The 6,616-nt window shown below is 31.3% G+C and overlaps 1 long non-coding RNA gene across 2 annotated transcripts; it reads right to left on the reverse strand.

Moving 5' to 3' along the window:
• Positions 1-1,891: 1,891 nt before the first annotated feature.
• LOC131594729 (uncharacterized) lies at positions 1,892-6,388 on the reverse strand. 2 transcript variants are annotated; one of them, XR_009281468.1, is made up of 10 exons: positions 6,141-6,388; positions 5,884-5,936; positions 4,346-4,466; positions 4,084-4,253; positions 3,787-3,996; positions 3,241-3,333; positions 3,007-3,157; positions 2,833-2,928; positions 2,658-2,751; positions 1,892-2,194 (listed from the first exon to the last, which is right to left on the reverse strand). It is a non-coding gene; the product is annotated as an uncharacterized LOC131594729 (long non-coding RNA). The 2 variants fall into 2 exon arrangements; XR_009281469.1 differs by having other exon boundaries at positions 6,134-6,388.
• Positions 6,389-6,616: the final 228 nt, after the last annotated feature.

Raw genomic sequence — 6,616 nt, forward strand, 5'->3', positions numbered from 1 at the left:
TTGAACCGTTAGATCACTAACTTCAAAGATAAATATCTGAATACAAACACAATCACACTTGCACCTCTTAAGGTAATCCCTTCTCATTCTTTTCAAAATCAAAGTCAAAATTCTACTGTTTTGAGTACAAAATCGAACCTTGCGTTTATATCCGGTGAAAGGATAGATTTTTAAAGGAAACAGGATAAAGACCTTACAACTCAGGGTAGACCTCCTAGTTTGCTTGCTCAAATCAAAACAAACAAAAATTCTCATACACTGTTGTTTTTCAAAACAAAACTTTCCAAAAAGACAATACTTTGTATACATCCAAACACGGATTATTACAAAGTTAACGTTCTTTTCAAAACATCTTTCGAAAGATAAACAAGCATTTTGTATACATCCACACACGGATCATTACAAAATTCAATTTACAAAAGTATTTGAAACCACATATGAGCAATTTCAGAGCAATTGAAAAGTCATCAAAAAACAAGTGAGCTAAGCAAACTTAAGAGCCCATGGATAACCATGGATACAAAGGGTGCTAACACCTTCCCTTTGTATAACCTACCCCCTTACCCAGAATTTCTTAAAGGTCTTTTTTCTGTTTCTTTTATAAACCTTTCCTTCATTGGATAAAATAAAAAGGTCGGTGGCGACTCTGTGATATTTTCAAAAATGCGAAAGCATTAAGCGATAAAAAAGAGTCAGTTCACGTATCTCTACAGAACAGAGGTATGGCCCGGGATTAAAAAATCGGAGGTCCACAACATTCTAGTGATCTTTCATCTTCTAAAGCGTCATCCCCTCCACTTAGGATACCTTATCCTAAACTTCATAAGACACACTTGCAGAAAAGGAAGAACTGCTCCTTATGGAAGGTTCTTATCACTCGTGTTTAAACACTTCAAAATCCCCACTGATGATGCCACATCCTTCATGGGTGCTGGAGCCATTCATGGTTGTCGCCTCTCAAAGATAAACCTCCCTGTACTGCAAATCCCTGTGCTTCAAAAACGAAAGCGGTTGGTCAAAACTGCTGATGTTAAGAAAAAGGTGAAAACCTTCACCACAAAAGACCAAGCTGAACCAGAAATAGGTGATTTCATGTCTAAACCAACCAGTGCTGAAGCCTCCAAAGCTCACTCTCCACAAATTGAAAAAACTGAATCCCCCAAGGAACCGATCTCGCCCTCACATCAAACCACTGAACCAAATATCCCTGAACAGATCCATTCACCAATTCCCTCTGTCACAACTCCACCTGATCAATCTTTGACCTCTGAAAACATTGTGTTTGCCTCACCACCAAAAACTGCTGCTGAAGAGACCCTTGTCCAAACTTCTGAGTCTCTAGCCTCACCAATCATCCAAACCCCTGTCTTTGATCACTCTCCTGTTCACTCACCAGTAATTGATCTCAACATTCACTACTACAAAAAAGCTATTTAATAGCGTTTTTTTTAATTTTTGATAGCGCTTAAAAGTGCTATTAACCACGCTGCTATTGTAAATATTTTCGTTTGATAGCACTTTAAAAGCGCTATTATAGTTATGAAAATTAATAGCGTTTTTCCAAAACCGCTATTATAGTACTGGTAAATAATAGCGTTTTTTAAAAAGCGCTACAGAAGTAGGTATTTTTCATTTTATAATACGCAGTTTTCTTTGATTTTAATAGCACTTTCAAAGGAAGTGCTATTATAAGGCACGTGTTTGATAGCGCTTTTCAATAAAAATGCTATTGTAGTATATCTCATTAATAGCACTTTCTCTACAAAACGCTATTGTAGTACATTTTTTTTTTACACAAAATCATTATTTATATCTACCACTTATATATCTACCACTGCCATAATAAACACATAAGGAATTGTATCTATATAGGTCAATCTACACTACATAATAGTGAATGATAATAAACAAATTAACAAATTACCATATTCAACATTGATCTCAATGAAATTAAGATAGAACTTTTGCCATAAGTAATTAATTTGGTCCAACTAAGAGTACATCAAACCAAATTCCAAACAAAAGTAAAATCACTTCGTTAGGCATATTATCTAAACTAAAGAAAACATCTAACAAAACAAGAAAGGACTACAAAACGACATCAAGTAACCACTTCGCGAACCAAAGCACTGCCAAACCCAGATATATAATCACTTTGCTAGCTAGCTAGGCAAAATATTTGCTTCTTGTTTTTCTGTATCATAGAAAGAATATTGATTATACATTGTACAATAATCAGAAAATCGAAACCGGCCTCAAAGTGAAATTTTAATATATATTAAAAAATACTAAAACATAAAGATCACCAAATCAAAACTAAAAGCTTTGCATTATGAAGAACATCATTTTTCCTAACCAAATTTTGTAGCATTTCTCTTCTAACATGATTTAGTTTAACAATGTTGTATCCTTTAATATATTATATTTTTAGTACATAATTGTATATTCTTTAATTTTATTTCACTGTACTGGCCAGATTTGTTAATTATTATTTACAAGGGTTTAGAAATTGTTGCCATATCAAATTGAAGTTCTCACTAATTTTCTCTCATTCACAGATTGAAATGAACACTTTAAGTGAAAATGTGACAATCCAAACTTTTAATATGCAAGTAAGATATTATGTATCTATATATTGTAGGCTTTAAAAAACTCACCAAAAATATCATCCACCATATAGGTAGCCCAATCCTCCTTGATCTCGGTTAACTTATCCATAGAGTAGGTACGACATTTGTGGTCAGGAAAGTACTTCAAATATAAAAACATCAACAATTGTATTAGAATTCAATTACATTAATTTACAAATTAATAACAATTAAAATCACGTACATTTACGGGGATCATAATTTCATTTTCCACGATGACCTCTTTCATAAATCGCATTACAAAATATCCACAGTCAATGCTATTAATTTGACGGGGACACTGCAAAAAAAAAAAACATTTACAAATATTACTTTTACTCTACATAATTGTTTAAAAATAACATTAATTTGGACATACCCGAATTTTTGACCATGAAATTTTCTTTGACTTGGAGACTTTAGCCACTTTAGAATTACTATTAGCACGATAAATTTGCAACACACTAACAAAATGAAATAAACTTCCACACTTGACTGCGATTTATCTCATCAACTCCTGACTCTTCTACCTATATATACATTTTGACAAATTAACATAGCAATTAAAAAAATAATTTATAATCTTGTACACTACTTTCATACACATACTTACCATATCAGCTTCAAGACGAGCACACCCTAAATGTGACTTTCTATAAGGATGTTGAGGATTTAACGCTCTTTCTCGATTTTCACTACTAACTTTCTGCATTAATTAAAAGATATATTAATATAATTTATTGAATCAATACTAGTATCAAACTTATCAACCAACCACAAGAAGAGAAAACCAACTTGTTAAGTAAGAACAAAATTCAAGAATCAAATAAAACATATGGAGGACCTTGAGATTACCAAAGTCATATCTAATTATTGGAAGGACAAAATCTGTTAAGATCCCAAAGCTAAACAAAATCATAATCTGGACATATTATGGCGGAAAAACAGTTTGGAGTTCCTACCAAGTAAATCAATAAACTCAATAAATCTATCAAACACCTTTAGAATTTTAATCAGAACAACAATATATTATCAGCAGTGGCACATTAAATTATGGATATACATGCAAGCATAATTTCATATCATATAGCAAATTGTTAACACTGCTATAAAAATTTGTATGCATGGTGGATAGAGATAAAGAATGAAAAATTATTACCTGAAACTTTGTAGTCATACGCTGAGCTACAAATTTATCCCAGTCCTCTTGTTTTATACAGTAAGAATATTTTGCCGATCGATGTTTAACAAAACCACCCTTACTATCTCTTAGATAGAACTTTGTCATTTTTGTCCTGAATGCCCTGTGCAACTTTCCAGCTTCTTTATATATAAATGCACGATGTTCTTCGCCAATTACAAAAGCTTTCTGCAAACAGTTCAATTTTGTATAAACATCCAAACAAATAGATTTACGAAATTAAAATTTTACAACAAGCTTGAGTTAGTGTGTTACTTCGATTTCATCCAAATGTTTTGTTTATAAACCCCTATAGCCTCTTTATTTTTTTTCGCACTCCAATTGTCCAAACTAATTGGAACTAAGCGACGAACTGTGACACCAATATAACTAGCAAAACTCTTGCTATTATGCTTGATTGGTTGACCTCTTGCATTCCATTGAACCTATAACAAAATTAAAGAGCAAATAAAGAATCAACAATCTCACTAATATTTTAAGAGAATCATCGGTCTCATAAAAATCTAGCTATTTTTACCTCAATCCTCTTTCCGTTGCTTTTGGATTTGTGAATTTTTTGCAACCAGGTCACACCACGTTTACCAACTGTTTTCGTACTAGACGAACCACTTTCATCATTAGTAGAAACCATAATTAACCTGTAAAAAGCGTAAAAATATTAGGAGATATTAGGTATAGTGAAGAACACATAAAACATACAAGGAAATATATTAGGAGATATATAGTAGATGTGATACTGCTAAAAAATTTCAAACTAAAAATGTAAGTTTAACACCTTTATTATTAAATGTCAGTACTTGGTTTAGAATAGAATCATTTGACAACATAGTTCATGCAAACTCAGACAAACATAAAACACAAATATGATTCTTAAACAACATTTTATTCACTCACATTATAGACAATCTTCAAATGATGCCACAAAAACCTTGGATGACATGTAGATTAATAAACCATATATTATATTATATATATATATATATATATATATATATATATATATATATATATATATATATATATATATATATATAATAAATAAATATATATATATAAATAAATAAATAAATAAATATATATATATATATATATATATATATATATATATATATATATATATATATATATATATATATATATATATATATATATACACTTCAATTAAATGAAACTGAGAGAGAGAGAGAGAATCATAGGGTAAGGTAAAGCAACTAGCATGGTCACCAAGTTACTACTTCAATACTACAACTATAGCTAGCTACATCACCACCACAACAAAGAAAACAACGTTTGCATCTTTTAAATGTAGTCATGAGAACAATGATTTTATTAAAGAAAGGAATGAAAGTTGTAACAGGAGTATCAAGCTTGTGTAAAGAAATCAAATATAATAAAAGTCCCTCCCTTATTAACTCTTCAAATAAATATTAATATCACCTTCAATTTGGAACTAGTGGCCCAAACCTAGAAGCAATTGGGAGGAATATTGCAAAAAAGTGTGCCACATTTCCAATACGCCTTTTGAGTTCATATCTATACTGATACAATATGTGACATTTACTATTGGAAAAGCTAATTGATTAACATCACCTTGATAGTATGTGGCCACTCTACATTTAAATATTCTATTTTTACTTCCATTTTTTCAGTGTATTAGCAATGAACTTCTAAGTTAGGATAATTCTTGTATGCTACCTTCTAATCATATATCTGTGAATGATCTAATTAGTTTAATGGACTTGAACCAAGAAACCATTTGGCTAATCCAAGAAATCATATTTCCATTAGAATAAGAGGACTGATGGAGGGGATTAATGTACAGAAACCATCAGGTAGCAGTTCCATATATCGGAGGAAGAATTCCTGTTCAGTTCAAGTTCATACACCATATGACATTGAAAATTAATTGAAATTCAACTATGACTACGACACGTAAACGGTTACATCGCCAGCATACAAGATAACTTGAACACCTAACAAAAAATCACTAATCTAACATTTCATATATCAAATTCCAGAAGAAAAAAACACAAAACAAATTATGCAGATTCATACCCCTTGGATATTTTTTCCAGTAACTGGACACTGAGGTCTTCTTCTTAGTCCACCTAAAAAAACCCCAATTTCATACACCAATCAAAAACACAATGTTATTTACAGTGAATCTTCAAATTAGGTTAAAATATTACAAAGCTTGGGAAAATTAGGGATTCACTTATAATTTGTCAACAATGGTAGAAACCAAATTATCTTCAAATCCCTAATTTTACAACATAAAGCAATAATCTGAGAGAAGAAAGATTACAAGATACCAGAGAAGAGAAAGGTAACGGTAGTGAGCTGAGGAAGGTTGAGTTTGACGGAGATTAGGTTTTCTTCGTTCTTTCTAATCGAGTGGAAATAATACGTGAATCTGAACCGGCGAGGAATATCGGAGGAAGAAGAACACTGACTGAGTGACTTGGAGGAAGAAGAGGAATATGAGTCAATTGAGTGAATCTGAGAAAGAAGAGGTCGAAGGGATTTTTGTTGTTTTTGCCCAAAATTTTGTGCGCTAATACAAAATGTTAGCCGCCAAAAGACTTTATTTTTATAATTATTATTTTTATTTATTTTATATTTTATAATTAATAATTAATAGCGCTTTTTTGTAAATGCTAACATAGGAGAGTCAAATAATAGCGTTTTATAAGAAGCGCTATTTTAGTGAAGCTTAGTGAAGGAAATTAATAACGTTTATGAAAAAGTGCTAACATAGCTAAGAATATTAGTAGCGTTTTAAAGAAAG

Source organism: Vicia villosa, linkage group LG4 (assembly GCF_029867415.1).
Source record: "Vicia villosa cultivar HV-30 ecotype Madison, WI linkage group LG4, Vvil1.0, whole genome shotgun sequence".
Lineage (NCBI taxonomy): Eukaryota > Viridiplantae > Streptophyta > Magnoliopsida > Fabales > Fabaceae > Vicia > Vicia villosa.